This window comes from Mycteria americana, chromosome 2, assembly GCF_035582795.1.
Source record: "Mycteria americana isolate JAX WOST 10 ecotype Jacksonville Zoo and Gardens chromosome 2, USCA_MyAme_1.0, whole genome shotgun sequence".
Taxonomy (NCBI): Eukaryota; Metazoa; Chordata; class Aves; order Ciconiiformes; family Ciconiidae; genus Mycteria; species Mycteria americana.
The window spans coordinates 152,672,139-152,682,264 of NC_134366.1; positions in this window are offsets into that span (position 1 = coordinate 152,672,139).

A 10,126-nucleotide genomic window follows, 5' to 3' on the forward strand; every position below is an offset into this window, starting at 1 on the left:
TTTGCATAGTCCTAGGAAACCACATTTTCAAACCCCGGGAGCCACCACTCCAAAATATCAGCATGCCTGGAGACATCCCCTCCTACCACGTACCCTGCACTCCTCGGGGACCAGCTCTCCCCTTCGCAACCCCTGCCGCTCCTCCTCGCACTCCCGCCTTCCTCCAGCCCCCCTCTCCGGGGCCACAAGCCTCCTGCACCATGATTAGACCCCCCGGCACCCGCACCTCCTCCCCGTCCCCAGCAGCTCCCCGTGGACCTCCTCCTCCTCGTGTAACTCCATTTGCCACGCCGTGACGGCCGGGGCAGCTGCTGAGCTGGGGCTGGGAGCTGCTGTGCCCGGCCACCTCCACCCAGCGCCCACCACGCACACCAGAGGCATTGCCCGACGGGACACGGTGTTGAAGCGGTCCTTCTGCAACACCCTGTCCCTTGCTGCTGCCTCCCTTGTTGCATGACCCTCAGCAGTCCTCGTGGCACAACCCTTGGCAGTCCCCGTGGCATGACCCTCGGCAGTCCCCGTGGCACAACCCTTGGCAGTCCTCGCAGCACGCTGCGTGACCCAAAGCCTCGGGGCTATGCTGGGGACAAAGCCCACGAGGAAGCGAGGAGCCTGCACTTGGTCCACAAGGTCCTGCACTTGGGCCACAGCAACCCCATGCAACGCTACAGGCTTGGGGAAGAGTGGCTGGAAAGCTGCCCAGCAGAGAAGGACCTGGGGGTGTTGGTTGACAGCCGCCTGAATATGAGCCAGCAGTGTGCCCAGGCGGCCAAGAAGGCCAATGGCATCCTGGCCTGTATCAAAAATAGCGTGGCCAGCAGGACTAGGGAAGTGATCGTGCCCCTGTACTCGGCACTGGTGAGGCCGCACCTCGAATACTGTGTTCAGTTTTGGGCCCCCCACTACAAGAGGGACATTGAGGTGCTGGAGCGTGTGCAGAGAAGGGCAACGAAGCTGGTGAAGGGTCTGGAGCAGAAGTCTTATGAGGAGCGGCTGAGGGAGCTGGGGTTGTTTAGCCTGGAGAAAAGGAGGCTGAGGGGAGACCTCATCGCTCTCTACAACTACCTGAAAGGAGGTTGTAGAGAGGTGGGGGTCGGTCTCTTCTCCCAGGTAACAAGTGATAGGACAAGAGGAAATGGCCTCAAGTTGCGCCAGGGGAGGTTTAGACTGGATATTAGGAAATTTTTCTTCACCGAGAGGGTTATCAAGCATTGGAACAGACTGCCCAGGGAAGTGGTTGAGTCGCCATCCCTGGAGGTATTTAAAGGACGTTTGGATGAGGTACTTAGAGACATGGTGTAGTGGTGGGTTTTGGCAGTGTTAGGTTTATGGTTGGACTCGATGATCTTAAAGGTCTTTTCCAACCTATATGATTCTGTGATTCTGTGATTCTGAGCCGCAGCTGCAGCCGTGAACTCATCGGTATCTCCCAGGGCAAAGAGTTCAGGCTCCGATCCCCAAATTCATAGCAGTGGTTAACACATGCATGGTCTTTCTTAACCCTGCATTAAAAATAACAAATTACCTGTAGCTATGCCTGCAAAGGCAGGTTTGCAAGGCCTTAGAAGACACCTGATGTATCCTACACCATCATGTAGAAAAGCTGTCCCTTTCAGGAACCTCTCAGCAAGCAGCTGTGTAAGTGCTTGTTAGGAATAAAATATCAGGAACAAACTATTTTAGACATTCTTTAAAAAAAGGGGGGGGGACTACTATGTTTTTCTCTGAGACACTGAAATACAAGCTGGCTCAGTCAGTTCTGGCACTGGTGTGCTGGCAGTACAAGAAGGTAGAGCTCAAGGGAGCACCACCTTTTGTCTGAAGGAAGCTGGGGAGGGGAAGAATAAAAGGGATTTAATTTTCTTCCTGTGGCCTTAGGATCAAGAGGGTGTTCTGAGATCTCCTTAGAAATTGGACCATAATGAAAATGGCGTGGCATGGTTGAATTTCTGACCCCGGCCAGCCAGGAGGGAAACCAACGCCGGAGAGCCGGGCTGTGGCCAAGTGAGCCTGCCTTCACGCGCAGCGCCCAGCTGGCTCCCGCAGTAGCACGGCCTGTGCCACCTTGAAAATCCCTCCTTCGGACGACTGTTCGGTTTAATGCATCGATGTCTCAGGCAGCAAGTGCCCAGATCGGAAACCCGCTGGCATGCTTGTTGGGAGGCGGGGGTGCCCCCTGCCTGGTGGGACCCGGAGGAATGGCAGAGCAAGGGGCACTTTCTGGAGGAGGTTTTTGCACCAACTACTGTCCGAGCAAAAGCTGCAAACTCTTCTTTTTGCAGAGTTTCGGGTCACATCCAATAAATTTTGGTGGTTAATTTTGTTGTATCCAGCATACCCCCGGGGCTCCCCCCACCCTGCGCAGGGCCCAGGACCTCATTTCATATCTCATCTGCAATTAAACATCTACTTAGAAAGCAGCCAGCGCTGTAGAGCTACATTTGTTTCCGCAAGAGCAAGGTTTGTGCTGGGTGCTGTATCGTATGGGGCTTGTTGCCATGGGAAATATCGGTGTTTGTCAAAACATTAAAATCCAACCCAGCATATCAAAGCATCCCTCTTCCTCTTGTGCAGCGCACCCACAAAGCTGGGGACAAGTTAAAACGGTGGCGAAGTGACTGCAGAGAGGATGGGGAATAAATTTGCTCGATAAACATTAAAGAGAGAAAGAAATAGGCAGCAGTGAGGAAAACGGAGAGTATCAGCGTGTAAACAAAAGGTATTGGGGAAAAACAGGCCAAAAGGCAAAAGAGTTAATTAATAGCAACATTTTGTTTGACTTCGGTGACAGTAGGAGTCCTGTGGCTTCAAATCCAGCACTGAAACTGCATGGCAATCAGTGCTCAGGGTTGTAAAGAGTTTCTGTTGCATGGGTATTAATTACAGTAATTAGTGGCAAGGCCTTGGCCGTGGCTCCCGGCGCGGGTGGGTGAGGGGCTGGCCCCATCCCTCTGCTCTTCAGCCTGGTTTTCCTCTCCCCGCCCAAGCCCCGCTTCTGAGGCGTCTTAGTGCAGAGGCTCAGCGCGGGGAGGACGAGGCGCTGCTCCCTCTGCCCGGCCCGTCGACACCCAGAAGAGAGAGGGGGAAAGGGGGGAAGTGAAAACTGCCCCACGCCTTTGAACCCAAGTGAGGCGCGGTCCTACTGACACTCCTCCAAAAACGCGATGCTCTGCCAAGCAAGTCTAGCGTAGCTGTCAATAAGACAAGAACTGAAGCTTTCACAGAGTAACAAAATACCAAAGGCTCGGAGCTCAAGACTCTCTGGGAGTCCAGGAGAAGGAAACCCTAAATCATCGCCCGTCAGATACCAACACCCAGCTTTGTCTCCAAATTGCAGACTTAACCACCGCAGGCTGTCCTGCCTGGCACCCGAGTGGAGCAGCAGATACCATAACTCCTGAAACCTAGTTTGAAGATGCCAGACCCGGCAAGCCCTGCGAAGTCTCTGTGGAATAAGGCTGTGCCTTCCCAAGGGCTCCCAGCCATCGCAGACTGCATACCGCAACGGCGCTACTCAAGCAAAAGAAATGGTTTATTTTATAGACTATTTAAGCCAACCGACAACATTAGCAACGCACAGAAATAAAGCAGATAGATTCCTTATTGCAGGGATGATTTTTATTTAAGTGATTCCGGAAAACACCACCTTTGAGGACAATTAGGAGTTTGCTTTAGTGTTGGAATGGCTTTCAACATAGGCTTAAAGCTTTCAGGAGGCAGGGCCTGTATTTCTTAGATATGGCAGGATGGAGCCAAGACAGCACCACGTTATGCTGCCGAGGAACTCCCTTCCTCCCCAGCAGGAGTGTTGCAAAACTAAATCCGTTAATACTTTGCTGCAAAATTTCCATTGATGGTGCTGGTAAAAGCCACCAAAATAGCCTCGCAGGAACGCTTTTCCTTTTCTTTTCTTGTTACCTACTAACACGAACAATACTTTAAGCACCTACAGATTGGGTGACCCCTTTTTTTTTCCTTAAAAGGCTGTGGGTAACAAAGGCAGCCAACTCTCTTAACTTTAGCAAAAAAACTAACTTTCCTCGAGTGAGGCATCACTTTGATTTCCCCCCAGAAACATGCAGATTTGGGTGATTTCTTTAAAGATGCACTAGTTGAGGAGCTGTCACCCAGCTCACACTACTCATTGAACTGCTGTCTGTTCAAAGCCTGAAAAGGTGTGCAAATAGTACTGACCATTTTTTCACCTTGTGTACACTTAGTCAAGAGAAAGTATCACTTAAACACTAAAGATCCATCCTCCTTCTTCCCCCGATCCAGTGATTTATGAAACTAGAGCCTAAATAAACTCCTAAACATGTTAAATCTCATTAGGTATGCAGATATCCCACAAACTGGGACGTGCGCTGAACATCAGCATCAAGCTGTGTCTTGGATGAGAACCGTGAGCGCTGAATCGAGCCACCAGCACATAATCCGTGTCCAAAGCGATAAAGCAAGCTCGTCACCTTCCAGCCCATCCCAGTCCCAACAGATGTCCTGTTTAAGCACCTGTTCAGCTGTGCCGTGACACGGTTTTGTGACAGGCTTTTGGATTTTAACCTAGTGTCAGAAGTAGGGACGATGCGAGCACAGGACAGGGGAGTGAGGACAAAGCTGTGTTGGCCACCCGAACGGCCCGGGCTGCAGACCCTTCTGCTCCGAAAGCATCAGGTACTGGCATAGTCTAACCCCATCCGACAGACATGGATCGTGTTTTGCAGGTGGGCCTTGCAAGACCTCAGGTGCTCTTTGTCTTCTTGGCAGTGGGTCCTTCCTGCCGCCACCAACCAGCTGCATCCCAGAGCAGCTACAACTATCCAGAATTTTGCTGTCAGAACCCATGGAGATGTGTGATCGTCTGCCGTGTGAGGAGGCCACGCCATGTGGCTTGCACGTGCCCTTGGAGACAGCTCTGGCAGTGTTTCATGGAGGTGAAGCTTCTGTTGCTTTCCACTGCCCAAGCCCAGTGTCAGGCAATGGTATCTCCAGATTGTGGGACCACCTAGGCCAGTTTGTGCACTCAGTAATGCCCTTGCCAGCCACGCCAAGGCTTCACAATTATTGCCAAACAGCTTTTTGTTTGTTTGTTTCCCAGTGGCACCTCCGCATCCCACCTCGTGGTATGGTGGTGCGGGCCGGATGAACTGAGAGCTGGAAGGGCTGAACCGCAGAGAGGTTTCCTGCCCCCGGTACCCCCCGGCAGAGGAGCCGGCAGAGCGCGAGGTGCAGGAAGCCCCTCCAGCCACCTCCGCCACCGCTCTCCCGGCAGAGCCCCACGTCTGCGCCGCTGCCGGCAGTGACTCACGCGGCGGTACCTGACCTTACTCACGATAAGCTGCCTCGGCGCCTGCAGCCAACGCTTGTGCCGCGGTGGTGGAGAGCTCGGGCTGGCCTTACCTCTCTGCTCGGCACACGGAGCCGGTGCGAAGGCGATAAACGAGGGGGAGCCTTGGCTGCGTGGCCGTGCCCCTCAGAAGAGAGTTGCAAGGCTGTCCCGCGTCGGGGTGAGCGTCCGGCAGGCTCTGCAGCACGTGGTGCTCTGTGCAATGTAAATGAATCCTTTCTGAAAAAGCACGCACGCCCCGCCAGTGCTTCCCCCCTCCTTCCTGGGAGGTTTGCTGTCTGGTGCCTGGGAATACGCGATCCTACAAAAGAAGGTGGAGTCACCTTCCAGACCTATCTGCATCTATAATATATTTCCTTTCTTTCTTTTACATTTTATAAATAGTCCAGCCTTCCTGCAGCCTTTTTCCTGGCGTGGTGACTCATCATCGACTCATCATACTTGTTGCTTCACTTAAATAGGGAATCGAAAGTCTCTTGCATAAATGGAAAACAAAATAATAAAAAGATCCCCCCAGCTGCAGATTAGCAACTAACCACTTAGGATGTTTTCCTATGGAAAGACCTGAAATAATTCCTGCTGTCCCATGGCTGGGAGGGTTATTGTTAAGATGAATCGGTGCCAGACACAAGCGATGCTGTCTAGGCCAGCTAATCAGTAAGTACTCGTCCTTTCCACACGCTCTGCTTCCCTCTGGGTACTTCCAAAGGATAACAATTTCTTTCTCCTTCTTAGTTCAATGAAGGGTATTTTTGACCCGTGTACTGCATTGAGAATTTCACAGGGCTGCCACAGTTTCTCCTTTATTTCAGAAAATGGCAAGACTCTTTTGCTTGCGTGGTTTCCTAGTGAAAGGAGATGGAGGTGATCACACCAGCCTCCTGAGCAGCCACCAGCTTTGCTGGCAGCGTGGGAAACTCGTGCGTCGCCTTGGCCACGGCCGAGCGAGGAGGTGAGCTCCCAGAGACACTAACATCTCCCAGGCTTCGTGAGAAGAAGAGACCCAAAGTTTGGACTGCTGCTGAGCAGGGCTGGGGGCTCGGTGAGTGCCGATGCTGGCAGGGAAGGTGAGCCCGTGGGTCAGGGTCAGCGAGGGACGTAGCTGGGCAGCGGCACGGCTCCAACGTGGGGTTCGAGCTGCTCCAGTGACCCCAGCAAAGGCTCCCACGCAGCGGGGCTACTTCTGGTTTCCCATTTCCCAAGCCCTGCTCTGGGCTGCGGAAGCCGGTGCAGAGCCAGGGGCAGCGGGGTGCTGGGGCGATGGGGGCCAGGGTGACAGGGTGACCATCACCTGCCAGGTGGAAGGGCTGTGGTGCCGGTGGGAAGCACGTGGCCTAATTCCCAGCGGTGGGAGCTCCTTGTAACCCACCCCGCAGCCCGGGGACACGGGGGAGCCCCTCTCCCAGAGGGCAGCGTGCAGCCACTTGCAGGCAGGAACGGGTGCTCTCATCCCCGGGAGAGCAGGGAGCTTGACAGCTCTGGGGAGCCCAAAAGAGCCCCAGAGCACCTGTGGGGCACTGTGGAGGCAGGTAACATTGGTGGGGAGAAGAAAAGGAAATAAAACGGCTTATTCTCAACCAAAAGCGTTAAAGGCAACTGGTGCCTACACCTGCACAGCAGTCAGACCCCAGCAGCAGCAGGAGGCACAAGTGCCCTGCAGGCTGTACAGCCCCAGGGGCAGGAGGAGCTCCCAGGGCCTTCCCTGCCTCGCTTCTCAGGCCAGCGCCCTGTGCCGCAGCTGCAAACGGGGGAATCCCTCCGGCTAACCTGGCCCTTGCTTCTGCCTTTGCACTCCCTCCCCCATAGTGGGGATTACCCGGTGAATACTGATTGCAGCCGATCAAGAATTATGTCTTCATTAAGCTGATTGCACAGCTTGTTTGAAGATGGCTGCTCCGTTCTCTTGCAACACTGCAGCTTCTAACTATCTTTTTATTTAGTGACTGCAACGACTGGTGATGTTACATCACGGCTGACGGAGGGTCAGAGGACTTGCTTTATTATTTACTTGATGAGGGTTTCATTAATGTTTTGACCACTCTGCATTTTAGGCCATTAATGTACTCTGTATTTTCTTTAATTCTGCTCAGGTTGCATGCGATACTCTCTTTCTCTTTTCATTCTGGGGAGGTAGGGGTTGTACTTTCCAGCTGCCTACTAGGCAATTAAACATTAAAAGCTCTACTTCCCAAGCAGAAGTGTTTAAACTGCCTGAGGTTGCTGCTCACAGTAAGTACCCCGAGCCAGTCCCCTAGCCATCGCTGCGAAGATCCCAGCCCTCACAATTAAACAATGACAATGGGATGGAATCCAGCCCAGCTGGCATTAACGAAATGAGAAGTTTGTGAAGGTTTTTTTTAAAAAATAGACTTGATAAATGTCAGTTCCTCCTGCGTGTTGTTGGAAGCAGAGAGGACATGAGCTGGGCAGAGAGGGGATGCTGTATGCTGCAACTATTCAAAGCCATTTACGTTTTGCAGAGGCCCGGGGGAATATTTAGCCGAGGCAGCGTGTCCTCGTGCCTCGCTGCAGCTGTTAGTGCGCGGGCATTCCCCACGACTGCTGCATCGGTTTATTTGGGAAGTTGTTGCCATGCAGGTACCTTGATACCTACCAAAACCTCCTGCGTAGTTGAAGTAGTGGTAACAGCAGATTTTTTTTCACCAGACAATTACTTTGACTTTCAGAGTAGAATACACAAGCAAGTATAAAGTTTCATCAAAACTGTGGTATCCTAACAAAGCTTCTGAATTACTTAACGCATGTTACATGATTATTACCTGATTTGTATCACAACATAGCAAGTGCATTAGCAAGCTTAGCCCCTATCTTCTCCTGCATATAATGAGATGGCTAAAGATATGTTTTGCTCTCATTTTCTTACTGCTTAAGTATCACATTTTCTTTTGGTGACAACAGAAAGCGTTCCAGATCACAATATCCCTAGAAAAGACATGGAAGCTCCATGTGACATGCTCAATTGCATCATAAGACATATTCCGAAAACATTTGTTCTAGCTGAATATTACCCCCATGACCACATGCTTCAGGAGAAGCAAAGACTGCTCCTGCAGAAAATCGGTGGTACAGAACGGCAGGGAGCTTGAGCCCGCAATACACATATTCATTCATTCATCATTTTTCTTGACCTGATTTTGTGCTTTAACTTTTCTGGCAGCTTGCAAATGTTTCCTTGGTGATCTAAGTTTGTTGCCAAAGCAGACAAATGAATCATCTATTTACAGTCAAAATGGGGAGCTGCCAGGGGAATACCTGATGCCTCTGCATGCGGTGTGCAAGTCTCAGGCCAGCCAGTGATAAAGCCCTTCCTCTCGGCTCTCGGGCATGTGCCACGTCTGCACTGTGGCACCCACCCTGGCACCGAGGCTGTACGGACCCTCTGCCAGGACCACAGGACCGGTTGGTTAAGGTTGTCTTGAAATAGCACTGCTGGATGGTAAAGCTTGGGAGGAAAAACCTCAGAAAGCCAAGCTCTCCAGGCAGGACGGACGGGTAGACAGGCTGCCCTGGTTCTTGTCTTAGCCGTGTCTGTGGCTCCAGACAAGCTGCCCCAGCTCAGGACCCCTCTTCTTTTAAAATACGTATTAATTCACTCGTAGGGCATCTAAGCCTTCCACAAATACTCCTGCTGTAATGGAAATTATTCTTCTCCAAACCACAAGGGAAAATGCTTGCTTTTTCCAGCCTTCTCTCCATCCTCTCCGAAGAGCTTAAAATCCCCCGAGCACTGGCAAAGGCACACTCAGCACACATGCAGGGTGTCCCGGCACCACAGTCCCGTCGCTTATCCATGCTGATTTAGCCAGGGGGTGGGATAACCAGACCCCGAGCCCCACAATACGTCCTGCTCAGCCCTGCTGCTCCTCCTGCAGCCGGAGCGAGCTGCCTGCGCAACACCCAGGGCAGGCAGGCACCCTCTGCCCCCCAAACCCGTCTCCCCCAGCACCCATCTGCAAGGCAGGCGTACCAAGAGTGGGGTTATACCACCTTGCTTTGGGCATGGTGGCTCACTCCTTCCTTTCCCAGGACAACTTGTGAGACCCCAACTGCTCTTCCCTGCCTGCCGGGGCGGGGAATGGCTCTTGCTCCAACTCGCGTAATCAAAGTCACCACTGTGGCATCCATTTTTATGTGTGCACATCACTTCGGAGATCAGTGCTAAGCAGCAAGGTGAAGGGTTTATAGATACTTCTGAAATCTGCTTCCAACAATATATGCTGATCTCCTGGATCTCTTCGGATCAGCTCCCCGGAGCCGGGTGTCTGCACAGCAAATGACAGCCGCAGCCGCCCCGGCAGGCCCTGCCACAGCCAGCGCCCGCCAGTGTTGGCATCCGAGTACCAATTTGGGGGTTCGCTGAGAGCGTTTTGGTTTGCGTTTCTGTTTGGCTTCATCATTAAACCCAAATAGGAGGACAAAATAGAGATGTGGTTTTGGTTTACACAGAGGAGTAAGGAAACCCTAATTATTCACAGAAATCTGTAGAAAATTCATAAAAAGTTTCCTGCTATGCAACCAAATTTGATTGCACAATAAAGTCAGCATTGAAAAGGTGTCTAATAACGTCCTTTCGACTACATTTTTCAGGTTAGACTTGGATTAAACCCCTGAATGGCTGGTTTAATTTCCAGCTGGCTTCCATGATTAAGCTTTAAAAAATGGCACATGAGGTAAGTTCACAATTACAGCCCTGCCTTCGGCTGGAACCAGTCAGAATTGCACTTCTTACTGTTAAATTTTGTATTTAGAGTGAGAAACTGT